The sequence below is a fragment of the Mus musculus genome, chromosome 6 (assembly GCF_000001635.26).
Source record: "Mus musculus strain C57BL/6J chromosome 6, GRCm38.p6 C57BL/6J".
Taxonomy (NCBI): domain Eukaryota; kingdom Metazoa; phylum Chordata; class Mammalia; order Rodentia; family Muridae; genus Mus; species Mus musculus.
Window position 1 is genome coordinate 50,516,676 of NC_000072.6, and position 26,604 is coordinate 50,543,279.

General features: G+C 45.5%; 2 long non-coding RNA genes and 1 other non-coding gene across 4 annotated transcripts in view; 2 read left to right on the forward strand and 1 right to left on the reverse strand.

The window, feature by feature from the left end:
* Gm31279 overlaps window positions 1-21,340 on the forward strand; it is a 34,321-nt gene extending 12,981 nt beyond the window's left edge. The window contains exons 1-4 of one of the 2 annotated variants that reach the window (XR_377651.2): window positions 15,343-15,553; window positions 16,615-16,791; window positions 19,098-19,207; window positions 20,260-21,340. This is a non-coding gene — a long non-coding RNA (predicted gene, 31279). Of the gene's footprint in view, window positions 1-15,342; window positions 15,554-16,614; window positions 16,792-19,097; window positions 19,208-20,259 lie in introns of those variants that run through there. The other variant, XR_377652.4, reaches the window with a different exon arrangement.
* A 1,888-nt stretch (window positions 21,341-23,228) lies between these two features.
* Gm26289 lies at window positions 23,229-23,359 on the reverse strand. The gene has a single exon (XR_003956616.1). It is a non-coding gene; the product is annotated as a small nucleolar RNA SNORA17 (small nucleolar RNA).
* Window positions 23,360-24,081: 722 nt separating this feature from the next.
* Window positions 24,082-26,303, forward strand: Gm38806. The gene is made up of 3 exons (XR_869064.2): window positions 24,082-24,136; window positions 24,619-24,763; window positions 26,061-26,303. It is a non-coding gene; the product is annotated as a predicted gene, 38806 (long non-coding RNA).
* Window positions 26,304-26,604: the final 301 nt, after the last annotated feature.

The following is a 26,604-nucleotide window of genomic DNA, read 5'->3' on the forward strand; positions in this document are numbered from 1 at the left end:
CCCTCTGTCTGCTTTCCATCACCGAGGAGTTCTGTCCACTGTAGTAATTCACAGAAATGGAGCCATGCAGTACGCAGGCTGCTGGGCTTTTCTTTCACTCAATGCGATGATTACAAGAATAATTCTTGATCACAAGAATAATGATCTGGTTGTGTCTCTTAGCCACTCATGGCTCTTAGAAATTTGATGGATTTTATTGCCGAGAGGTATTCCATGGCATGAAACAAATTTACCCATCAACAGACCTTTGGGCCATTTTAAATTTAGTTTTTAAGAATAAAGCTGGTAGCCAATAGTCAATCAATACCCCTTTTCTCTCATCTATTTACCACACCAAGCAGAGATAATCAGAAGTATGCCTCTAGGAATTTTTTTTTCTAAAGTAGTTGTGGCAGTTAAACATTTGAGGATTTGAGTAGGGATATTAGTTGTAATTATTTTAAAGAAATTTATATAAATATCTATATATTTATGTGACTATTCATATAAATATTTTAAAGTAGGGAGAAATACGGGCTTTTGAGTCATGGAGTTAGGTTTAAAAACAGACAGAAGACAGAAGTGGATGCTCACAGCCATCCATTGGACAGAGTCCCCAGTGAAGGAGCTAGAGGAAGGACCCAAGGAACTGAAGGGGTCTGCAGCCCCATAGGAGGAACAACAATATGAACTAACCAGTACCTCCAGAGCTCCCTGGGACTAAACCACCAATCAAAGAAAACACATGGTGGGACTCATGGCTCTAGCTGCATTTGTAGCAGAGCATGGCCTAGTCGGTCATCAATGGGAGGAGAGGTTCTATGCCCCAGGATAAGGGAATGCCAGGGCCAGGAATGGGAGTGGGTGGGTTGAGGAGCAGGGGTTGGGGGAGGGGATAGGGGATTTTAGGGGGGGAAACCAAGAAAGGGTATAACATTTGAAATGGAAATAAAGAAAATAGCTGATAAAAAAAAAAAGTGAAAAAAAGTCATGTGACTTTAACAGTCGACTTCCCATTTACTTATAACATTATTTTTTTTCTTAGTAAAGATGTTCTAGAAAGGATGTGACATGGGAGGTTTCATTTATAAAATTCCGAGCAAAATCAGCCTTATAGAAATCGTGTTTTCATAGGGGTAGGAGGGAATTGATCATCTGAGTGCATTACAATACCAAAATATTCAGACTTATGAGTAGATAGGTTGCATGTTTGATATTGCATGAGTGAGAGACAAAGAATGACTAATAAAAAGATGTGTTTAAAAGTTAAAAACCAAAACCAAAACCAAACCAAAACAAACAAACAAAAAGCTGAGCTAGATCAGAGGCACCCAGTGAGTTCTGGAAGCTTTACTCAAAAAAAAAAAAAAAAAAATTGGCTTACAAGTAGCTTACAGATTTTAATTTCTTGTTGATAAAAATGAAGACAGCAATAACTGTATTTGTCCCTTGTTGATATTCCAACACATTACCACATATGGTAGCTTAGAATGAATAAACATTGTTTCAGAGTTCTGGAAGCCAGTGGGCTATACTAAATATGTTGCATTTCTTTGAGTTCCCTTGTGTTCTCCAACTTGTTGAGGCTCTGAGCATCCCTTGGCTGGAGCCCTTTTTCTACCACCAGAGGCTTCTTTCTCCCATCTTGTCTCGCTGACTGCTCTCTGCTGCATGCCCTTCTCTGACCTTGACTACTCTGTCTCCTGCTTTTACGTCTAAGATCCTTGTAATGGCATTGGGTCTAGTTGCCAAATCCAGAAAATTCTCCCATGGTCCTCAAGTTAATCATACCTGCAAACTGAGTTTTCCCGTCTAAGGCAATACACCCGTGGCTTCTGTAGATTGGGTTGTAGACACTTTTGGGCGGGGCTGTTATTCTGTGAAGCACTGCTGGTTCATAAGGCTGTTGTGGGGACAGACAGCACAGATATAGACAATGTGTTGCTTGTGGAGATTGTGCCAGGGTGGCAGGTGGGTGTGGTCAGGTGCACAAGGCCCAGGGCTCAACGCACTCCAAGTCCGGCAATGTCTGCTGCCCCTTCCTTTTTTCCCTTAGGAGAGCTGGTGGCAATAGTATCTTGGATCTTATTGTTTGTTAGTTTGTTGTAGTTTACTGTTTAACTGGCTGGTGACTAACGAATCTGTGTATCAGGATAAGTTGCTGCACTTTGCTGTTTCCATCACTAACGAGGCCTGTCCAGAGGAAAGAGGACCAGATGGACAACTCAGAAGTGTTCTGGAGGGGGTGGGGAGAGGAACTCATGCTGCTTGGCTTGGTGTTGGTCAAGGGCATTAAGTACACTTGTGACTTAACACAAGCCCAGGTCCTGGGTATACAACTGGCCAAACACATTCTTCTGGAAGAAGCTCAAGCCTACAGAATTATAGGACCCCTCACTCTGTCCTTAATCCTTACACGAGTCTTCCTGTTCCAGAAGTATCCTGGGGTAACTTACAAGTTATCCAAGCCATAGTCCCCACATTTCTAACTCTGCTTCCAAGAAGGGGAACCCCATCTGATTGGTTCATCCGAAGGACCTTCCCTCCTCTTTCATTACTACGAGGTCACTAGGTGCTCATACAGCCAGCAGCCTCAAAGAACCCTGTGTCCCCTGTGGCTAGTCCTCTGCTGTCACACAGGGGGATGTTTAACTTAGTCCAGCTCACCATTTCTATCACCCACCCTGGATCCCGGATGATACTTTTATTGCCACTGTCCATATGCCAGACCTGCCAGACTGTGTGTAGCTCCAAGTCTGTCACAACTGTCCCCTCTTCCAGCCACACTACACAGTTCTTAAGGGTACCATTCATATTGCAGTCCCTGTAACCTAGCAAGTTTATTGTAACATTTCGACCAAAGGAGTAAGGACCCTTGCAGAAGGGACAGCTTTCCTAATGGACAAAAGGATACCAAACTGTCCTGCAGTGACACCACAGTGCAGACCACCTCCACTGCATGCACATGGGCTCTCTACTCAAGATCTCATCTCCAAACAGAAAGTTCTCAAGCCAGCTCAGCTCCCAGGGGCCTGGGGTAAAAGAGCAAAGCACCCTGCTGTGTGTCCAGGTTCCACATCACTGTCCCTTCATTTTTATCCCTTGAACCATCCTTCCAGGGAAAGGCTTCTCTGAGGAAGACGGTGCAAAGCCCCCCAGTCACTCTCCAGCAACTGGTCCTTGGAGGAACTATCACACAGATGCATGTAGACCCAAGGGTGGATTTGCTCTCTGAGAACCAGCGCTTCCTCCCCTGCTCTCTGATGTGCTATAAACAAGGCGGAGCCTGTCCAGGCAGAGTGATGTGCAAAAGTCCTCAGGTGACCTTGAAGAAGTGCAGAGAGAAACAAGAGGTCTGAGGAAGCTCAGCCTGTCTGCTCTTACAGAATGAGTCTGCAGTGTCCGTAGAACGTCAATGGATACAGCCAGAGCAATGAGAATGACAACTTAGGTTTAACTGCCTGGGGAAACAGGGGCCACTCTGTACTGGTATAGCAATAGGCCACAGACCACAAGGCCCCAGCTACAGGTGTGTGGCTAGAGCATCCCCATGGACAGATCAAGTTGGCAGCTAACAATTACATTCATTAGTGGAGCAGTGACAACACCAGAGAGAAGGTTCTGTGAAGAGCCAGGCCTATGGGGAATGTGTTGGTTAATGATTGTCAAGAAAATAAATGACAAAGGTGTCAACACGCCAGGTGTTAGCAACTAGGCAAACTCGCAGAGATTTCTCCAGTGTCGAGATCTGCCTGACCTGTTTCCTCTTCTCTCAAAGACTATGTTGAAGGCAGCGGGCACACACAACTCCGTGCAAGTGAGGGCTGTGGGTGTACACAAGATGTAGCTGCTCTTTGGCCTCTTTGTGGGTTCTTCTTTCTCCCACCCTTCTCTACCCCCTTTTTATTCTTTCAGCCTCCTAACACTAGATGAGCAAGGGGGCGGGGGCAGAGAGGAAAGGAGAGAGATCCCTGAATAAAGTCAGGGTTTGAAAAGGTGGTGATGATGTTACTGTTAGACTACTTCCTGCTGATTGGGGTGTTGAGTTCCTTGGGGCAAGTTTGATCTCTGCCATCAAGATATTTAATTTCGGGCTGAAGAGATAGTTCAGCAGTTAAGAGCAGTGACTGCTCTTCCAAAGATCTTGAGTTCAAATCTCATGATGGCTCCACATGATGGCTCATAACCATCTGTAATGAGATCTGATGCCCTCTTCTGGTGTGTCAGAAGACAGCTACAGTGTACTTACATATAATAAATAAATAAATAAATAAATAAATCTTTTTTAAAAAGATATTTAATTTCTTTTTATTGTTGTTTCTTCTTTGCATACAACTACTTAACAAACCATGACCAACAGTCATCAACAACTAACCAGCAACCAACCAATCAACCAACCAACCAACTAACCAACAGCCTCCCAACCAATAGCAGGGTTCTAATATTTATATATCCTCTGAAAAGTCCCCAGAATTCCAAATATCACATAATTGTTGAAACTATCTGCAGCTAGCAAAATCATACTCCTACTACAGCATGAGTTAAATAATAGTCAACTGCTGTGGACAGTCTGAAGCAGCCCCATGTCGCACACCTGGGATTAAAATGAAAACATATTCTTACAACATTTCTGTGTTTCTTAAAAAACCCAAAACTCCCAAATTGTCACCACATAAGACTTAGCAGAAATGTGGATTCCAGGACCTCTTTGGTCTCCTTCTACCCCAGACATCATAGTCAGAGGGTAGCTTTAGGAAAATGTTTTTCTCAGCTTTCTCTCTGGAGTGGAGCAAGTCTTAGTTAAGGGCTATATCCTAACCACTGTTTCCAGAAGACCAGCAGCTGTAAGCCTGGCCTCAGAAGAAAAGGGAGGTCACAATATAACGCTACCATGTGATGTTGCGTTCTTGAAAATCTTCCCCTGAAGATTTTAAATCCATCCCACCTGAAGTCATCAGTTGCAGAGCACTGTGAAGAAAAACAAGAAGCAATGGCAGAGTACTCTAAGTAAATACGAGTGATTTAAACTGGTAGTGTGCTAAAGGAAATGGCCGTTGGTGGTTTTAAGAGCTTGCACCATAAATAAGCCACCATCAAATCTGTTAACATCAGTCCCTCCTCCCCTTAAAGTGTTATCTTATGTCTTTAAAGTGGCACTGCACTGAGAAAGGTGCAGGGAGGTGTCCTCACAACACGTGGGCAGGAAGGGCTCCATGTAGGCTCTGAAGGCAGGATAAACCTCTGCCTTCACCTTTAATCACCCCAACCCCTCACAAGGTCATCTGTGGCTTTGCCTTGACCTTTCCGCAGAGCTGAGTTCCTTCTGGGGAAGAGCCTCACAAATCATCCCACCTCCTGGTATGCAACTGTTCTCAAGAGAGTTTTAGCCTATGTTCATTTAAAAAGTATTGGTTATCGGCACATAATCTAAGTGGTCCACATGCATTGTGAGTCACTTGTCTTCCAAAGGATCAAGCCAGACACAGTTGTTACTTTTGGCTGTTTGTTGGCTAGGGGTGAATTAGTGTGCATTAGTGCTCTTCACATGAATTAGTGTGCATTAGTGCACTTCACAGTGAATTAGTGTGCATTAGTGAACTTCACAGTGAATTAGTGTGCATTAGTGCACTTCACAGTGAATTAGTGTGCATTAGTGAACTTCACAGTGAATTAGTGTGCATTAGTGCACTTCACAGTAAATTAGTGTGCATTAGTGCACTTCACAGTGAATTAGTGTGCATTAGTGCACTTCACAGTAAATTAGTGTGCATTAGCGCACTTCGCAGTGCATGTTTGCGACCGATGATCAACACTTTCTCTTTAAGGGGCAAGTTTGTCCATTTGTCATCATGTTTTCACATACTTGATGTGACCTGAAACCCTGATGATCATGTGAGAAAGTCCTTCTCTCCCAAAGACTATGACACCTTTTCATTAGAAATGGGGGTTGCTTTTGAGACCGAGGAGGACGACAAAGATCTCCCCCTTTTAACCCAACAATGGGTAGTCAAGAAAAGGCACGACTCCCCAGGATATCCTAGAGCATTCCTGTGGACCCAGCTGCCTCACCCATGAGGGGTTATCTTGGAGGAAATGACTATGTTTATATGGATTTATACCTAAGCAGTTGTGTCACAGAAGGGCAGTTAGTTGTGTCACCTATACACCCGAGTTAAAGAGACAGAGACCCCTTTCTCAAAGTGACCCAGTGATGGGCCTGAGACCGTGAGCTGAGCGGTGGTCTGTGATCAGCGAAGCCTTTTCTGTGGCAGGCAGAAATATTGTCAGACTAAGGATTACCATCCAACATCCTAAGTCATCCCAGACCGCGTGACCTGGCTACACAGAGGCTATCAGCTGACTCATATGCCAATGTGACTGCATGAAGAAGCCCTTTGTGGGTTGGTGAGAGTCTTTTATTGGGATCAATTTGCTCCCAGAAAACATCTTGGAAGCTCACCGACATGGTAGTCACAGATCCTCAGTAAGTTTGGCAACACTAAGAATACTGCTACAAAGTCCTAAGAAAATAAGTTTAAAAAAAAAAACTGAAAATTGAGATGCAATAGATTTAAATGAAGTTTTGGTCCTGCCACTGTTGTTGATTTGTTGTTGGCACTGTCAGCCGTGAGAAGATTAGAAGCTGTGTCAATCGGCCTCTGTTGCTGTGACAAGATGCCTGAGTGAATAAACTGAGAAGGAGGATGGGCTCATGGCTCCGCAGCCCCCAGCCCAGGAGCACTTGGCCCTGTTACTTTGGGGTGAACGGTAGCACAGTACAAGATGGTGACTGGGACAAGGTTGGTCAAGACCAGGTGGTACTTTTTAACCCTCTGAAATACCAACACAGGTCAAAATGTTCCAACAAAGCTTTAAATTCAGTCCCAGTGATCTGTCCCCTGTCTTCAAAAAAGACACATGCCCCCTTTCTTTCCCTCATTCAGTAACCATGGAGCGCCCATCCACTATATGTCCGAGTGCTGGGGGGACTGTACTCATTGAAGTCCTGCCCTCCTGGAACCAAACAATAAATATGCTGACAACCTAAGGGCAGGAGGTGGTGGGTCCAGTAAGGAAAACCGAAGCAGAGCAAAACCATCTTTGTGCCAACCCCAGGAGAAGGGAGGATTCCAAACCAAGGGAGTAGCCATTGAAAGAAGTGGGGTGGAGTGAGCAGGTTTCAGTGCTGAAAAGGTTAAAGTAGGAGAGGTCTCAGAGAGCTGGGTCCCTAAGGCTGGGCAGGCCTTAGAGAGCCATCTGGAGATCATCTTCAGGATGCAGAAGTGAAGTCAGCCGAATGTTCTGAGCAGGGCATGGTGGCTTGATCTGACTTATTTTGCTACTTTGGTAAATGTATATTTTGTTTAGCGTGTGAAGAATAGATTGCAAATGGTGGTCCAGGGTCAAAGCAGTGAGCCCACCTCAATGGCTAAGACCTTGCCGACCTGCTCCGTGGAGGTGGAGGTTTGGATGTGACCTGTTCCCCACAGTTCATGCCTCAGGACTGGGTCCTTGAGGTGGAAGTTTGGGGAGGTAAGTGTAGTGGGAGGTGCCTAGGTCAGCTGGGGCAGGAACTCAGAAGGATTAGATGTCTCTTTTTTTCCCCTCAGTTCTAGATTCTGTCTGATTTCTCTACTTACTGCAAACACTGCTCTGATATATTCACGGTCTCTACTTGCTTGCCTCCGTTTTCTTCCCAGTCTTGTTGCTCCGTGTTCTCTGAATAGTGCTTGAAAGGGCTTTGTTCCGATGGCCTGCTGGACCCTCCCGGTCTCTCTGGTTTCTAGTTCCAAAGGTGAACTCTTCTTCCCTCAAGCAATCCTGCAGCTGCGATAGACCGCACACAATGCTACCCGGGGACCCAGTCCCGAAAGCACACCGCCACACTGAGCTGTTTGGATTTTGGCTAAATAAATCCTTTTTTCTTCATAACTAGCCTGCTTTTGATGTTTCATTATAACAATGAAAACTATGTTATTACAAGGTGTGATCATGGAGATAGAGAGAAATGCTCTGTTAATGATACACTTGGATGGGATCCCAGCACTCAGGAGGCTGAGCAGTAGAGAATTAACTGGGTTCTCAGATGATTTTGAGAGCAAAGAATCTGTGATGATTCATTAGGGCCTGGCCTGAGGAAATGGGGTGCATAAAAACACCAGTCTGAGGTAATCCAATCACAAAAGAACACACATGATATGCACTCACTGATAAGTGGATATTAGCCCAGAAACTTAGAATATCCAAGATACAATTTGCAAAGCACATGAAACTCAAGAGAAGGAAGACCAAAGTGTGGATACTTTGCTCCTTCTTAGAAAATGCCCATGGAAAGAGTTATAGAGACAAAGTTTGGAGCTGAGATGGAAGGAAAGACCATCCAGTGACTGCCCCACCCGGGGATCCAACCCATATACAACCGCCAAACCCAGACACTATTGCATATGCAAGAAAGATTTTACTGACAAGACCCTGATATAGCTCTCTCTTGTGAGGCTATGCCAATGCCTGGCAAATACAGAAGTGGATGCTCACAGTCATCTATTGGTTGGAACAGAGGGCCCCTAATGAAGGAGCTAGAGAAAGTACCCAAGGAGCTAAAGGGGTCTGCGACCATATAAGAAGAACAACAATATGAACTAACCAGTACCCCCAGAGCTGTGTCTCTAGCTGCATATGTAGCAGAGGATGGCCTAGTCAGCTATCAATGGGAGGAGAGGCCCTTGGTATTGCAAAGATCATATGCCCCAGTACAGGGGAATGCCTGGGCCAGGAAGCAGGAGTGGGAGGGTTGGGGAGCAGGGCGGGGGATGTATAGGGGGCTTTGGGGATAGCATTTGAAATGTAAATGAAGAAAATATCTAATAAAAAATGCCTAAAAACAAAACAAAAACACCAGTCTGAAATGGATGAGGGTTGAGTAGAGTGAAGAGAAAAATGAAGAATCGGGTGCTGATTTGTGAAGGTTGAGACACTTTTGATGAGAAATCGGAGGTGTCAAAAGTCAGCCAGACACAGATGCTGGAGTGGCAGAAAGAATCTGGGGGCAGTGTATGCTGATAGTGCAGTAAGTCGTAGGGCCATATTACGTTACCTTATTCTAGTTTCATTTCTGTTGCTGCTGACAGAAAGCAACTTAGGGGAGGAAGGAATTTATTTCAGTTCACAATTACAGGTGACAATGCGTCACTGCACTGAAGTCTCAGTGACATGAGCTTGAGACAGTGGGTCGCATCACACCCACATCAAAAGCAGAGGGCGATGAGAGCCTCCGTACTGATTTGCTTGCCTGCTTACGCTCAACTTCATTTCTCTCCTCATAATACAGTTCCGGACCCCTTCCATAGGGAATGCCGACACCGCAGTGGGCTGGGCCTTCAATTAACCTAATTAAGAAAATCCCCACAGACATGCCCGTGGGCCAAGCCAATGTGGACAATCCCTCATTGAGACTCTCTTCCCAAGGGATTACTACAGTGATACAATTGTATCAATTTGACAATTAAAGCTAACCACAAGAGGAGCTGACATGCCTAGAGAGGAAGGCCAGAGGTTTAACCTCTCTGGAAGGCCAGAGGTTAAAACCAGAAGAGTGCGACTGGGAGACAAGAGCGTTGCACCTGAGGGAAGGCGTTACAACCCAGGTGAGAGAGGGCAGTTCAGCTGTTCCACGGGTCTGGCAAGCAGTGTTTGCAGAGAACACTTCGGCAACAAGACTGACTAGGAAGAAAATGGAGGCAAGGAAGGGGAGACAATGAGTATATCAGATCAGTGCTTGCAGGAAGTAGAGAAATCAGACAGATTCTAGAAGTGAGACAGGCCGTGTGAAGGGGCCTCTCTGCAAAGGGGCGATAGGGCAGCGTGGCTGCTGCTAAGAATGATTCTCTAAAACAGAAAGAAACAATGGTGCTAGAGAATACACACTTCAAAACAAACATCCCAGTGTGTCAAAGCTCTTGGGATTTAGGACACGTGTCTGTGCCCATGTGCTTGCTTCAGAGCACCTGGAGTGAGAACCCTGCGGGTACAGTCCAGAGGGAGCAGAGCCAGATGGCAGCAACTCGATGCTTAAGCCTCTCCTGTGAACTATGACCTATTATAGCATGACATTTGGCAACAGAATTTTAGATTTAATTTTTGTTCTTCAATCCATCCCTTAAAAAAAAAAAATCTAAAATAGGAAAAGGACAGAAAGGTGCAAAGTAGAATGGATTGCTAGGATTCAACAGCGACACCTTGTGGTAGTGAGGTGAATGGCACTAGGTAATAAGTTCCTTCTGGCCGCACATTCCCTTCTACACCACAGAATCCAAGGCTGACCCCCTTCTAGTGTGCGTGTGCGTGTGTGTGTCAGAGGGTGTCTCTTCATATAGGCAAAGATGGTATTTTCCAATGGGGAAAGTGGGTTCTCAGAGTCACATTTAATAATTTAATTCTCTTCTGTGGGTTTGGAAGGCTGAGTTCCCACCTGAGTTTCTGAACTTGGGCTGTCACAATTCCTTTGTTATGTAAAGTCAGACAAGTCTCAGAAGGGACTGTGGCCAAAGTCTTGCCACAGGAAAAGGCACTTGGTCCTAGGGATTCCTGTTGTCTTGTAGTTTACAACCTCTCTTAAGATCCATAAAGAGAACTGTGGTTAATTTTGATTTTTTTTTCTTCCTATAGCTTAATGCTACAGAGGGTCGTGAGGTCCTGGAGAGATTCCCTGATACAGTAACTCAGACAGTTTAATTGGTGAGGGACAGATTAAGTTCTCAATATTTAAAATAACAAAACAAAAGTCCTGAAAAGAATGAATTGTGTAACTAGATGAAAATATTCAAAACTAATAAAAGGGGAAATTTGTGTAGCTGAAAAAAAAATGTTTCTGCCCTGACGTAATAATGAAAATACCAGAAAAGGTCATCGCTCCTATGGGACTATTATGGGATTGGGAGATCCGTGGGTGGCACTCGCAAATCAGCCTCACAGTTGGATTCTGAGACAAATTAAACCTGAGTCAGAGTCAGGGCGTGAGCCTCCACTATGCCTGCTAAAGGAGACCGCTTCTCAGCCCGTCCCAAGCCAGCATGGATTTTTACGTTAGTCTCCTCTCAGCCGGCTTCAGATACAGAGAAAAAAATGGTGTTTTGTTGGAAACTGTATTTTCTAGACTCCCCCCTCCCCCAAGTCAGCCCCTCTAGGGGTTTCCCATTCAGGTTCTGTGGAGGCCATTTGGTGACTGAAAGAAACAAATTACTGATACAAAACCATTTTTGCCCAGGGCTGGTCAGGGTCCCACCATCTATGCTTCTACCCCAGTACTCTTCAGTGTTCCTCGGCTGTGAAAATGCTTCCTAGCCTCCTCATGCTCAATGCTGATTGAAGGACCCTTACTAGTTTTCTTATTAGTAACACCCTGAATATATCTTCATTTTTACATCTGTATTGATCTCATAATTAAATCCTATGTTGAAAAAAATAATCTTAAAAAATAAATTTTGAAGTCATAAAAATACTTTAAACATTCTCCTTTTGAAAATTATTATTGCTTTGAGCTTTGAAAAAAAAATCTTAGAGGAAAACGAAGAGGTGGGGTTGTGGGGAGCAGGATACGCATGCTCCCCTCTCAGAGGACACGTTCAGGAGTTGCTGCGGCTTTGCTCCCTCCTCATTTTTGAGGTGAGGCCTTGCCTGCCTGCCTGCTTCTAGCTGAGCTTGCCCACGCATTTCTGAGCCATTTCTCCGGCTCTGTCTCCGTCTCTGTCTCCCACCTTGAGTTGAAGTCCTGAGAACCCAAGTGCTCATTATGACACCTGGCTTTTTCTTAGGTTCCGGGGACTCCTGACTCTGGTCACTGGGCTTGGAAGGCAAGTTCTTTACCCACTGAGCCATTTCCCTGGCTCCGCTTCTTACCGGCTATTCTTGTTTTACATAGTCTTTGTTTTTATATAGCTTTTACCTTGTCTTAAATCTAAAGTATGACTAAGAAACGGGAAGTGAGCGCTTGATAACCCGGGTACTAGGTGACTTCAAGACTTCTGACCCAGATATTCTGGAATATTTTATGCATCTTTGAACAGGAAACCCAGAAGTAAAATTTCTTGTCTGGTGTGACTGTTTTCTAAAAATTGTGATAAAATATAAAACTTATCATCTTAACCCTTCTAATGACTTGAAGGAAAATAATTATAAACCAGGAGCTCCATAAAAGAATATGATTGGCCAGGAAAGGACAACGCCTTAGCCACATTCCGGTCAGAACCCGACCGACCTGTGTCTGCTTTTGGTTTTCACCAGACAGATTTTTTCACAATTTAGAACAAAGCAGATTTGGAGACTGCTCTATTTGGTTACAGAGCGTGGGCTGCCACCGCCCGCCCCACTCCACCTCCCGCCCCCGCCACCCCCGTTCCTACTGTCAAGGTTGGAAACTACAAATCCTTCATTTAGATAAAACTGTAAAAGGAAAGCCAGAAATGCGATTTCTTGTAATTTCCATGCTGCCTGTAACTAAAAATAGACAAGGCGGAAAGCAAAGAGACCATGGCATTTAGCTCTCACTCTTTGCCTGGCTGGATTTAGAGTCCATCAGTAGCGGGAGGCACTCCTCTCCACCTCTCGCTGTTATAGGAGTGGATGAACTCGGGGAGAAAGACCGTCCCTGGGGTGAGTGGACCTGGCCGTGGCTGCACTCTGCCCCCGAAGAGAAGCATGTCAGCTCAGTACAGTATCCCCATCTCCAGTCCCTGGTCTGCCCAGATGTAAATCCCGCTCTGCTGCTTTCTTCCCACCGTTATAGACTGAACCCCCTGCGACCATGAACTGAAATGAATGTCCCTACTCATGTTCTGAAATGGCACCTCCGTCTCCTCCCAGCTCAGTGCTGAATGCTTTTCGTACCTGCAGGGAGTTCACCCATGCCTGGCAGCCTTCCTGGATTGCTCTTCTCCCACTACTATTTGAATCAACTGGTTTGGAAGTGAAAATCTGGCCCTGACATTTTCTACCAAGAAGAGTTCATGTCGCTTCGGGCGGTGGTGGCTCACTCCTTAAATCCCAGCACTTGGGAGGCAGAGGCAGGCCGATTTCTAAGTTTGAGGCCAGCCTGGTCTACAGAGTGAGTTTCAGGACAGCCAGGGCTACACAGAGCTACCCTGTCTTGGAAAACAAAACAAAACAAAACAAAACAAAACAAAAAAAAGAGTCCATGTCTAGAAAGTGAGTCTTTAGTTTCTGTCTGGTTGTGAACTTCAGTCAAGCAAAATGACCCCAGAAGAATAAACAAAGAGGGAAGGTTGGAACTGCTCTGATGTGATGGTAAAGGTCTATGAACCAGATACTGGGGTGCTTTTGAGGGTTCTGGCTCTTACACTGGGAAGGAATGGGTGATGGGCCAGGTGAATCTGAGCCTTCATCTTCTAGTTTCTGTGTTCCTAAGACACCACTTGCTGAAGCAAAAGAAGGAATGATTAAGGAAGGGGAGCAGTGTGTGACGTGTTAAACATCCAGAGCCAGGAATCCCGGCAAGAGACAAGGGAGAAACAGACAACCAGGCTAAAGACCTGGACTGGGGCGTCGGCAAGGAGATGGAGAAGAAAGAAAGAATACGTGGGCATTTCAAGAATAAAATCAACACGAATGGAGATGTACTGCACTGCAAGTGCTTTTAACATCCTGAGTTAGGATGGGCAAGAGAAAGCAGTCAGTTAGTAGATTCAGGCATTGTTCACTGTCCTAGCCTGTTTCTTGTGGCTGATAGCGCAAGTCCACAGACTGGGTGTATTATAAAGGAAAGAGGACCCAAAGTCAGGAGACGGTATCTGGTAATCATCTCCTTGCTGGCAGAGTTCCAAACCAGGACAGGACATTTTTTTTCGAGGGACAGGGGTCCATGTTGGTAACTCTTAAACAGTCATCAGTGTTTCACCATGGATGATCTGCCCTGAAGATTTTAGTCCTAGTCATCTTGTAAATACATCAAATAAAGGTTCTATGCTGCTTTGACTTTTTAAACCCTCCTTTAATAAGGGTTCTTAAATGCCTAACATTCCTTCCAGCCCACCAAACACCAGAGGTAGTGGAAAAGAACAGCTATTAGGATACAGGGGGAAGCGGACCTGTCTAGAAAATTGTTCTTTGGAGCAAATCCTGTGTTGTCAGGAAATCAGCAGTTCAGTTCACAGGAATCAGCAGCAGCAGCAACAGCAGCAGCAGCAACTTGATCCACTGGCAAACACTTCATGAATATTCCAGCAGTCCAGTTCAGTAGCGTCAAGGTAGTGAACATGAACTAGCAGCAGTGGCATGACCCAGCAGAAACAGCCAGGCCTCTGCCAAATTGACAACAGGAGTGACCTAGACCAGCAGGGATGCCAAGAGAAGTTCTCTGCCATGCCTCTCTCAATGAAGTGAAGATCAGTGAAGAAGATGTGAGATGAACTAAAAGTTGCAAAGCTAGCTATGCAAGCCTCCTGCCACTGTCTGTGGAGTCGTATTTATACTCTGTCCTCCCACCAGTCTTGCCTCACCACATGAGTCTGTCTTATCAAAACTCCACATGAGTCTATTAGCTGACATCACCCTGCCAATCTGCCCAAGTCCATGGAAGTTGCAAGAAGCCACAGGAACCTCATGAGAAGTTCTTTACGGAGTTTTTCTCTATGGTGTCACCATAAGTGGAGCTCAGCAACACAATGTAAGAGGAGCCAATACATGTGTGTGTCCTTAGTGAAGAATCCTTTCGTGTTCTTGCTTTAGCAAAACATCCTTTCACCTGTGTCCGATTTAGGAAAACACTCCTTCATGTGTCTGTCCCAGCAAAACACCATTGGACATAACTGGCTTTCCAAAGAAACCATAATTATCCACATCTGTTCTACCTCCTTAATGCCTCACAGTGCCGATGACATTCCAATATGAACTCCATCTGGTGTTTTAATCACATCATTCATCCTTCAACTCAGATTCATTCATGGGAAGGTAACAGTGACTGGTAAGACTACCAAAAGGTCAAGGTCAAGTATACATACCATTAGAATCCAAGACTAAGAGGTAAAAAAAAAATAAGAAGAAAGATATTTGAAGAAATAATGGGTGAAACAATTGCAGATTTAAAAAAACAAAACAAAACAAAAACACAAAAAGAACCCTGTAAGTATATATTAGGAGACTCAGCTATTCCCAAGCTGAGAATTATTATTATTTTATAATAAAATAAAATTAAAGTTCCTAGGCACTTTATCACTTAATATATGAAACAAACAAACAAACAGAAATCTTGAGGGCAGCTAGTAAAAAAATTAATACATTCTATACAGAGCCGCCATCCTGGCTTTCTCTCCAAAAACCACAGAGTCGAAAGGCGTCGGAACAACAGCATACTCTCAAGAATGAAGGTGAATCAAGTCTCTCAAGGAGGAAAGTTCAGGAATTTGCCTACAGCAGTTCCGGTCTGCCTGGTCTGATAGCTGCCAAGCTTTACAAGGGAACTAACCCCAGGGGAGAGCTGTTCTCAGACTGTGAAGAAAGGCACTGGAAACGCTAACTGCCTGTTGACATCAATGGTGTAGCTGCAGAAAGGAACCTTTTCTGTGTAAGTTGCTACTATGTAACTGTTGAGAGCAACCTGCATGTGTAACAGAATGCCGGGTATGGGAGTTGCAGAAGGTAATAGGGTATGTGCGCTTGCAAGGACATTTTGCATGGACTGCTACAGAGTTAACGCTAAGCTACAGAAGTTTGTATTTATGGGGATGGAATAGAGGGTTTGCGGAAGGGAAAATGAGAAGAGGATAACATTTGAAATGTAAAATAACATAACCAATGAAAAAAGACAACAAGAGACAGAAACACTGTTGTCATATCTTTGAGTCAAGCCTGGGCAAACATACAAAAACATCAAGAAAGAACATAAAAACAAACAAACAAACAAACAAACAAACAAACAAACATCAAGAAGCCAGGCATGGCTGTGCACTGTCTCCTATCAACACTCCATAGGCAGAAGCTGAGGGAAGTGGTCTACACAGTGAGTTCTAAGCCAGCCCATGTCACAACATGATTATTTTCAGGCTAGAGAGTTGCCTAAAGAGTTAAGAGCACAGACTGCTCTTTCAGAGCACCCATGCCAGGTGGCTTAAAACCACCTGCATGTAACTACAGATCCCATGATATCCCAAGGAATGCAATACCTTGTCCTGTCTCAATTTCATTTCTTTTTTTGGTACCAAATTATAAGAAAAGAAGGGCATTGTATTTAATCTCTGCCTAACCCACCGAAAGAAGTGCTCATGGTACTGTTTGAGAAGGGGGAACAGGAAGACATAGTCAGCATGAACACTTAGTGGTTGCACCAGCACTGTTGTGTGAAATTTCTCCTCTTCCTCCTCTGGAACTCGGAGAAGATCCCGTGTTGGAATCCATACTTCCAGGAAGTCAATGTTTGACATCCACCAAATTGAGCTCTTTCAGTCTATAGCTCCTAGGCTGAACCTTCTGGCCACTCAGCCCATCCACTCCGTCCCACACAGCCTGGAAGGTATCAACATGGTAGCTGTCCATCAAGGGGCCAATATAGAGGTTTGGGTAGGGCCAAGTCGCTACCATGTGCTTCACAATTTTCCTGCGTCTCTTAATGAAGGCCTCCTTGAACAGGGCTGAAGAACACTTTGGGCGGGTGCTCCAGAGCAGAGACGGCGGAGTCTTCATTACTCGCCAGTCCCTGGATGCCAGCTGTTGGAGCGTGAGAAGAGGCCGGGTGCTCATCCTTCCGGAGTCTGGTAGAACGGTCCAGACACAGACACAAGGTGACAAGTCTTCAATTCCAGCAGGGTGAGGCGACTCCAAGATTCCCCGAAGTTTTTTTTTTTTCCATTTTTTATTAGGTATTTAGCTCATTTACATTTCCAATGCTATACCAAAAGTCCCCCATACCCACCCACCCCCACTCCCCTGCCTACCCACTCCCCCTTTTTGGCCCTGGCGTTCCCCTGTACTGGGGCATATAAAGTTTGCAAGTCCAATGGGCCTCTCTTTCCAGTGATGGCCGACTAGGCCATCTTTTGATACATATGCAGCTAGAGTCAAGAGCTCCGGGGTACTGGTTAGTTCATAATGTTGTTCCACCTATAGGGTTGCAGATCCCTTTAGCTCCTTGGGTACTTTCTCTAGCTCCTTCATTGGGAGCCCTGTGATCCATCCATTAGCTGACTGTGAGCATCCACTTCTGTGTTTGCTAGGCCCCGGCATAGTCTCACAAGAGACAGCTACATCTGGGTCCTTTTGATAAAATCTTGCTAGTGTATGCAATGGTGTCAGCGTTTGGATGCTGATTATGGGGTGGATCCCTGGATATGGCAGTCTCTACATGGTCCATCCTTTCATCTCAGCTCCAAACTTTGTCTCTGTAACTCCTTCCAAGGGTGTTTTGTTCCCACTTCTAAGGAGGGGCATAGTGTCCACACTTCAGTCTTCATTTTTCTTGAGTTTCATGTGTTTAGCAAATTGTATCTTATATCTTCGGTATCCTAGGTTTTGGGCTAATATCCACTTATCAGTGAGTACATATTGTGAGAGTTCCTTTGTGTATGTGTTACCTCATTCAGGATGATGCCCTCCAGGTCCATCCATTTGGCTAGGAATTTCATAAATTCATTCTTTTTAATAGCTGAGTAGTACTCCATTGTGTAGATGTACCACATTTTCTGTATCCATTCCTCTGTTGAGGGGCATCTGGGTTCTTTCCAGCTTCTGGCTATTATAAATAAGGCTGCTATGAACATAGTGGAGCATGTGTCCTTCTTACCAGTTGGGGCATCTTCTGGATATATGCCCAGGAGAGGTATTGCTGGATCCTCCGGTAGTACTATGTCCAATTTTCTGAGGAACCGCCAGACTGATTTCCAGAGTGGTTGTACAAGCTTGCAATCCCACCAACAATGGATGAGTGTTCCTCTTTCTCCACATCCTCTCCAGCATCTGGGTTCAATTCCCTCCCCTCATATGGTAGCTTATAATTGTCTGTAACTCCAGTACCAGGAGATCTGATGCCCTCTTCTGGACTCTCAAGCACCAGGTATGGATGTAGTACACAGACAGACAGACATACAGGCAAAGCACTCATGGACATAAAAGAAATACAATAAAATAAAGGAATTTAAAGAGCACACTTATAAGCAGACTTTAGAACAATGGCTGTTAGCAGGGAGAACCACTACCACAAAATGACCAGGGGATAGTTCTCCAAGACAACAGAACAACCATAACTGTGAATGTACCAAGTGCCTGAAACAAAGCCAGGCCGGACTGCAACGAGAGACACATTTAAATGAAAACTGACTTCAGTACTTCTCTCAGGAACTGTTAGCATCAACAGTCAGATTGGGCAAAAAAACAAGAACAAACAAACAAAAAACCCAGACCAAAAACCCCCCAGAAGACCTCTATAATACTAACCCATGGTATCTAGCCACCATTTGTAGAAGTCTCTACTGAGTCCAAGCAGACTACACAGTCTTGGAATGTATGACGGCAATTGAGCACCAAGTGGAAGTCAGAAAATAACCTACTATTTTTGTGTAAAAGAATCGACATCTGCCAGATCCTGACCAATACAGATGCAGATGCTCACAGCCAATGATCAGACAGAGCATGGGGGCCCCAATGGAGGAGTTAGGAGGAGGACTGAGGAGCTGAAGGGGTTTGCAATCCCAAGGAGGAACAACAATATCAACCAACCAGAACCCCCCACTCCCCAAGAGCTCCCAGAGACTAAACCGTCAACCAAAGAGGCCATGTTAGTGAACCTGCTGTCTTGATTCCTTCTCCTGTGTCAGAGAGTCATAGCACAGGTCACCATACACTCTGCTTCACTGACCAGAGCCATCCTGGATTAAACTGTTTTCCCACTGTAATTATTAACAGCACCCTAGTTTGGGTGATATATGAAATACTCTGTCTGGCAGCAGAACCCATGTGATAGTTTGTTGAGAAGTTTTCAGACAGTGACAGGCAGCCAGGCTCAATCCATATTTGAGTGCCCACCGCAGACCAAACAACTTTCCTATGCAGAGGGCAGGGCGGGGAAGAGTCAGCCACTGGGAAATGGCTCAGCGTGACTGCATGGCTTCTGACACCAGGGCTCTCAGAGGGGACCCGCTCTCACGTGACCAAGTAGTGACTTCACTTTCTGTGTAACATGGGCTGCACGAGGACGGAGGTTCGCTAACATGGCCGAGATCTCATACTGGTAAGCGGTGCCATTGGGACTGGAAACCAAGAAGTCAGTCCTGAGCCTTCGAGGCTTCAGTGGCAGTGTGCTGCTAAAGGCGGGGTGGGGGAGGGGGGATAGGGAAGGGGGAGGGGAGCCTGCAGTGTTACACATCCACTTACCACACTATACCCACAATGCCCACCTCCCCTTCTAATAAATGTACACTCAAGCATCAGTGCACCCCAGTTGTATCCCAAAAATCTTTGAAGAAAACCAACAGGCCTAGTGCTATCACTCAGTGTGCCTAGCCTGCTGGAGTCCCTGGGTTCTTGGCCAGCATCAAATCAAGTCAGGTGGTTCATGGCCAGAATCCTAAGATTGTGGGGGTGGAGATAAGAGAACCAGACCGTCAAGGTCATCTTCTAACATAGAGAGTTTGAGGCCAGTCTAGAATTCATGACACTCTCTTTAAAAAACAAACCCCATTCCACCCCACCCCCACCCCCAAATCTTAGTGCCCAAATCTGAGAGAAGTGACATGGCGGCTCATAGCAACCACATATTCCCCATGAATCAGAAGTCCTCTCTGTTGGAGAGAAGAAAGCTGGGCACCCATATGTGCAGTAATTATTTCCTGTGACTCACATCTGGAATTGGCCTGAGCATCAAGTTCCTCCCTTGTGCACAGCGGTGAGGAGCTGTGAAGTGCTCCCTGCTGGCCCTATGGGAGGCATTGAGGGTCTGTGCAGACAGTGCTCCCTGCTGGCTCTTTTGGAGGCACTGGGACGCTGTGTAGCTAGTGCTCCCGATAGTCCCTTGTGAGGAAATAGGGAGGAAGGTTTGGAGAGCACAGAAACCCCAGTCCTTGCCAATAAGGAAGGCAGGAAGGCAGCTGGTCCTGCAATCCGTCAGAAACTGATGTTGTACTGCCCCCGTGTGGTGGTTCTATAGCAGTACCACGTTAGTGTAGCTAGTTTGCTGGGGTCCCTGCTTTAACGCATACTAATGAGGGATGGGAGGAGCTTCCACTGGTACACCTACCTAACGTGATGTTGTCTTTCCTTTTCCTCATGCATGCCATACTAAAGGAGCAAAATACCTTCATCCTTTGGCTGCCCTGGGAAACCCCCTGGAAGAAGCTGCATAGACTGCTGAATAGACACACTGCTGTTCCTGGCCCTCCTGACCTTAATGAGAGTTGGCTGGGCTACAAGTCAAGAGTGTGACATCTACAGCCTGAGTGAGATTCAGAAGCACTCGGAGCCTGAGACAACAACTCTGTCTGTCCATTCAGTGCCTGCTTCCTACGATAGATCTGAGTTTATTCCAAGGAGAAGCTTGTCACCTGGCACTTTGAGATGGCGACAGATACACCTCCTTTTATTGGAGGGGTTGAGACAGGGTTTCTCTATTGAGCCCTGGTTATCCTAGAACTCACTCTGCAGATCGGGCTGACCCAGACCTCACTGAGATCCCCTCATCGTCCTCCTGATTAAAGGCATGTGCCTCCACCATCCAGCTAGACAGGTGCGTTTCAACCTCGATGGCCTTTGGAAAGAAAGCCTGTGTCCAAAAGTCAAGGCGTTCCGCACCTGTGAACTGGCATTTGAGACTGAAGTACATGTGTAGACATGCACTGCACACATATAAAATTGAGCATACACGTGCATGTACACAAGGACACACATGTATGAGTACACAAGTCACACGTGTGGGCACACCTGCAGGCACACTAAAAATAGTGACACAGAAGTCCACAGTCGACTTCAGCCCCAGGTAGCCCTTTGGGAGGCCTGACCTCCTTTCTGCAGGAGCATCCTGGTGGGTAAGACTGAGAAGACTCAGGTAGGTTGAGAATGCTGAGAACTCCTGGGAGTTCTTCCATGGATGCTGGATGACAGAGCCCAGCAAGCCAAGCTTTGGGGAATCTTATTACTACTGAGTAGATTCCAGCTGATGGGTTGACAATGTGATCGCAGCTTTGTCAGCCCTGTGGGTCACCTGGATGTCCCACGTCCATGCAACATGGGACCAGGCACCTCTCAGAAGCCAAGGCAGACGGCTCTGTACTAGGAAGAAAAGGCCACCTGGATCAGTTCTAAGTGTGACCTCCCTAACTCCTTAAATGATTGCAATGTCTTCTCTATTGGAAATTAAATAACACTGTTGAATGGGGTTGTTCTTATCTTGTTGTTCTGATTTTGTTTTAGATTTTAACATTTTATTGATTTTTTTTTGTGAACTTCACATCATGCATGCCAATCCCACTCATCTCCCCCTTCCCCATACCTGCCCCCCCCCACAACCTTTTCCTGCAACAGAGAGAAAACTTGTGTGGAAGCTATAGTGTTGGCATGCCCACAGCATTCGCTTTTGTCCACACTTCTTTGTTTGAAATGCTCATTGCAACGACTCGTTGGTCTGGCACGAAGCTCCTGCCTTCTGCCTCTCTATCTACACTGGAACCTCACTGGGACGCCTCTCAGATATCCTGCTGTTGCCCTGTGTCATGGAGATCCTGTAGTTTTGGATCTGTAGAACCAGCCCCTTCCTGCACTCCAGCAGATCAATGATGGGGTAGATATTGGGATGGACCAATTGAAAGCCCTGGATCTGGGCCTGAGGGGCATCGGAGATGGTCATCCTGCCTGCTGGGCTCTCATGCCCTTGGGGCTAGCTCACCCTCAACCCCCACAACCAGTGCCAGCTCTAGGTGCCCAGGTGAGGTGCAGGGACTGCTGCCCTGAGTGCTACAGCCAGCTAGGAACATGGCTAGCTCTCCCACGCATAATCCTGAGGGCCAGATTTCTCATCAGCCATAGATGTGGGGGAGGGGAAGAAGGTGTCATTCCTTCTTACTCTCCAGTGCCCAGCAGACAAGGCGCAGGGCCAGCTCACCTGCAACCTTCACATCGGGGACCAGCTCTGCTATGCTGCCCAGGCAAGGTTCAGGGCCTGCTCTCCCAACTGATGCATCGGGTGGAAGGCAGAGCTAACTCTCCCATGCTCACATCCTCAGGGCTGGCTCACCCATACTCCTGTCATCTTGGTCAGTTCCACGTGAGGTGCAGGGCTGTACTACAGCTGGTGAAAGACAGGGTCAGCTCCCCTGCTCTCACGAGTCCAGGGCCAGGTATCCTGACTTCTGCAGGTGGTGAGGGGCAAGGTGGGAAAAAAGTATCTCCCTCTCATCCACACCACGTCAGGGAGACAGGTAGCGGTAGGGCCAGCCCTACCATGTGCTAGCATCCTTAGAGCCTGCTAACCCCCAACTCCTGCACTGTTTGGGCCCCTGAGTACTGTGGCTGGCTCTGGGCGGGGTCTGCTCTCCTGCTCTCAGGCCTCTAGGGCCAGCTCTCCCACAATGCCCAGGTGAAGGGTGAGGCTAGCTCTGCTTAGCCCTCTGACATCAACGTGTCCTTAGTGGCAGCCCAGACCAGGGACATCCACCTGGCCTTTGGTTGTGACAGATCCCTCCTACTGCAGGGCCTCGGACCCAGATGTGACCCCCAGTGTTAGCACAGGACCCCACCATGATCCTAGGTTGCATCACCAGCTACTGGCATCTGGCTGTTCCTTATTACCCTCAAGTTTCCAGCCCTACCTCTCTTTGTTGTGCCCATGTTCTTCTCTCTTTCTCTCCCATTGCTCTACCACTTACTTGCTCCACTTCATGGCACCCAGGGTCTCTGAGTGTCTGGGGTTGTTTCAGGTAATCTCAGGAGTGCTATGTTCTACTCATGCAGTATAGTGCCTGGCAGGGGTCATCTCCAGCGTGGTCTGCCTCCCCCAGGTTTGGGGGTAGGGGGCTACCAGACTCATAATCATCTCAGGCTAGCTCCCTATCAGGCCTCCTGGTGCCAGTCTGGTGGTCATTTCAGGCTCACTCCTTTACTGGCCCATCCAAGTGGCCTCTGTCTTAGGGTCACCCCTGCCTGGGGCCTGTGTTCCTAGGTGGGGTTCTTCTAGTCTTTGGCCTGCTTCCCATCCTGGTCACCCGTCTAGGCCTGCCTGGTGCCAGACTGGTGGTTGTCTCAGGCTTGCTTTTGTTCCAGAGAATGTTAGTCTACTGATCATTCAGATATCCATATGTCAACACACTGAGCATAGACATAGCCTCTCTCCCCTCTGTCACCCATGACACACAGGTGATGTAGCAGCCACACCTACAATGCCTCCAGGGGCAGGGCTTTTTTGTTGTTTTGTTTTTTTGTTGTTTTATGTGTATCTCTGCTTTGGCTGACCTGCAACTATGTAGCCCATGCTGGCCATAAATTTGAGGCAGTCTGGGCTGGAGAGATGGCTTAGTGGCTAAGAGCATCAGTTGTTATTCTAGAGGACCAGGGTTCCATTTCCAGCACCCATATGGCAGCTCAAAACTGTAACTTCAGTTCTAGAGGATCTGACACTCTCATACAGGCAAAACACTAATGTACATGAAACAAAAAATATTTTTTGAAGCAGTCTGCCCCAGCTTCCTGAGAAGCAGCTTGCCTCCCCACTCCCTTCTTTAACACACACACCTTTGTCTCCTCGTCTGTGTCTCTGACTGTCTCAGTGTTTCCTACATCCTTGGTTATCCTACATCACTGACCTTGTGAAGGTGCAGAAGGTGCCTTTGACATCCTAAGCTTTCTGCCTGCACCACTCTCAGCCACACTGGTCTATGTGCTGCTGTCCATCAAATCCCAGCTGCTGTGCACACTGGGTGAGCATTCTGCAAGCTGAGCTGCACTTCAGCCCATAATGTCCCCTTCCTCATTTCTATTGACAGTTCTTCACTGGGTAACTCATTTTGCCCACTCTCTTTTGGAAATGCTATGTCTTATTTAAAATGTACTTGAAAATGACCTCACCACTGTGGGATCATTGACCTGCCCACTTCCAGCACTGGCTGGGGCTGCCTCCTGCCCTTACACTGCGGTAGCTGTTGGCTGGCTGGACAGCATTTGGATCTCTAGGCTGGTGAGCCACTGCACTTGGATCTTTGTGAATTCTTGAGTCTGTTCTACATTTCTGTTTCAGTTTAGAGGTTTTGGTTTCCTGGATTTAAGCTAACTTTCTCTTCCTGTCCTTTCTTGGTTTGAAGTATGATTGGGGGAGTTTTTATTTCTTTGTTAATTAGATTCTTTACTCTGTTTTAAAATGTCATATTTTCCATGGCTCTATTCCTTTGACTATTTTGGAACATTAGTTTATATTAGCTACACAACATGGGTGATCTCACAGTGACGTGTGCATACATGTGCATGAAGAACTGGGACCACACTCCCCTGATCACACAGCCTCTTCTCCGCCCCTTCCAAGTTCCTTGGTGTTTCTTTTATACTCAGACCCTTATTTTCTAAGTACCGGCCAAGCCACACAAAATCCTGTTCAGAGGACTGACAGGCCATATTGGATGGTCTCTTAGGCAAGGGCACCAATGAGTCTCTGTGTTTTAGCAGGAAGCCTCCTCCTAGCTGGTTATCCTAGGATCTCCCTGCCAGTTCAAAAGTCCTGACTCCATGCAAAAGGCAATGCTCAGATTCCATTATGTTGATGCTAACTATGGAAGTGGGCAGCTGAAAAGAATTCAAGGACTGAATAAAGGTAAGTTTTAAAAAGCCAGTTCTCTACTAAAAACAAAACAAACAAACAAACAAACAAACTTTATCTATTTATGTTCATTAAAAAACTAATAGTGACATATTATTTTAAAATATCATATAGTTAATTTATTTGAAGTTATTTAAAATTTATATTGAGAAAAACATGTATTGTCAGTTTTGCTGTAGACAAACATCTACATAAGACTGTTCAATTGATAGTTGTTTTATATCAAACAACTTTCATAATACTCATTTTTATTGTTACAATATTTTATAAAGTTTAAAGAATATGATAAAAAACAAAAAGTATTGCAGGTTTTGAAGGGGGGTTCTCCGGGATGAGTTGGGGTACAAGAGGGAAAGAAGAGTGTGACGTAAGTCTATTTACTCAAAATATGTTTTTAAATGTTAACACATTCAGACAAATTGAAATTACGTATCTTTTCTCATCGTAATGCAATAATACTTAAATCAAAGAGAAAGAAAGAAAGAAAGAAAGAAAGAAAGAAAGAAAGAAAGAAAGAAAGAAAGGAGGAAAGGAAGGAAGGAAGGAAGGAAGAAAGAAAGAAAGAAAGAAAGAAAGAAAGAAAGAAAGAAAGAAAGAAAGGAAGGAAGGAAGGAAGGAAAAAGAAAACAAGTAAAAAAAAAAAAAAAAAAAAAAGAACTAGAAAGCAGACCCGTTACCCAATCAGTCTGTTGGAATCTTGCTCTTGCCTTGCCAACACCCAGATGCACAAGCAATCACAATCTCTGTTGTTTCTAAGGACAAACTAAGCGTTTTGCTTGTTTGAGAGCAGAAGGCCCAGGATATGGCTCCATCTCAACATCTTTTGTCTAGAGGTTCCTGGCTGACAGATGTGTTCTTGATCATTTTGAACATATCAGCCCACTGTCTCTAGATCCTGGGCTTTGGTGAGAAGTCGCAGGCCTGATGGGGGACATAGATGGAGGATGTCATCTTCCTCTCAGCCCCATGGATCAGATATTTTGTCACAGCTATGCATGTAGTCAGGAGCTACCATCCGTTAGTACCCGTCAATCTCAGTTTAAAGAAAACGTAATTAATGCTTTGAGTGTAGACATGAATTATTACAAAATTATCATAAAGGCTGGGGTCCAAGTGAAAAGCAAAACACTGTCTATGTACTAGGCAGAGAATCCTGCTGGCCCCGTCTCAGGGGCAGGAACCATGTCATTCTACCCCTACCAGGGCTATGCTGAACTAGGCACAATGTGAACAGTCACTCTCTGTTTCCTGGCTTTGGACACCATGTGACCAGCCATTTCCTGCTTCCTAGCTGTGGACACCATGTGACCAGCCACTTCCTGCTTCCTAGCTATGGACACCATGTGACCAGTCACTTTCTGCTTCCTGGCTGTGGACACCATATGACCAGCCACTTCCTGCTGCCTCTCCCATTTCTTCTTTGTTTTGATGCACTGTATCTCCTGTCCTGGTTAACTCAAGTAACCCTTTCCTTAAGTTGCTCTTGTGGGATTTTTGTTACGAAAATAAAACACTCTTCTTTTGTGAAACAGAATAACATCTGATTGTATGTGTAACAGGTTTCACTTATCCATCTGTTGAGCAATATTTTAAAGCATTTAGAAGAATGCTCCTGTGCTATGAACGACACTTGGTAATAGTTATAAAGAAAAATTAAAAAAAATAAAATACACCAATCACATCTCTCCACTTCTTTTCTATGTTTATTTGCATTTCTTGTTAATGTGGTTAGATACTTTAAAATTATTTTAAGGACACATACTTTCATCTTTCTTTCCTCCATATTTTAACCAAATTTTTTAGGAAGGAAGGAAGGGAGGATGGAAGGATGGACA